Raw genomic sequence first — 302 nt, 5'->3', positions numbered from 1 at the left:
CCCCCCCCCCCCCCCCCGCCCCGCCACCCCGCAAAATGTAAAGAATTCATAAGACAAAGAGGTTTGAGTTTGGGGTTGTAAATTAGTGAGGAAGTAATAAGGTATTTTATGTAGCCTTCTTTTTTTTTTTTTTTGATTTTATTTATTTATTTATTTATCTGACAGAGATCACAGGTAGACAGAGAGGCAGGCAGAGAGAGAGGAGGAAGCAGGCTCCCTGCTGAGCAGAGAGCCCGATGCGGGACTCGATCCCAGGACCCTGAGATCATGACCTGAGCCGAAGGCAGCGGCTTAACCCACTT

General features: G+C 48.0%; 1 pseudogene; it reads right to left on the bottom strand.

The window, feature by feature from the left end:
* LOC132007006 (large ribosomal subunit protein eL18-like) overlaps positions 1–302 on the bottom strand; it is a 74818-nt pseudogene that overhangs the window by 73428 nt on the left and 1088 nt on the right.

Source organism: Mustela nigripes, chromosome X (genome assembly GCF_022355385.1).
Source record: "Mustela nigripes isolate SB6536 chromosome X, MUSNIG.SB6536, whole genome shotgun sequence".
In the NCBI taxonomy this organism is placed as follows: Eukaryota; Metazoa; Chordata; class Mammalia; order Carnivora; family Mustelidae; genus Mustela; species Mustela nigripes.
The sequence above is the reverse complement of the archived record's forward strand: the minus strand, read 5'-3'. Positions and strand labels throughout refer to the sequence as shown.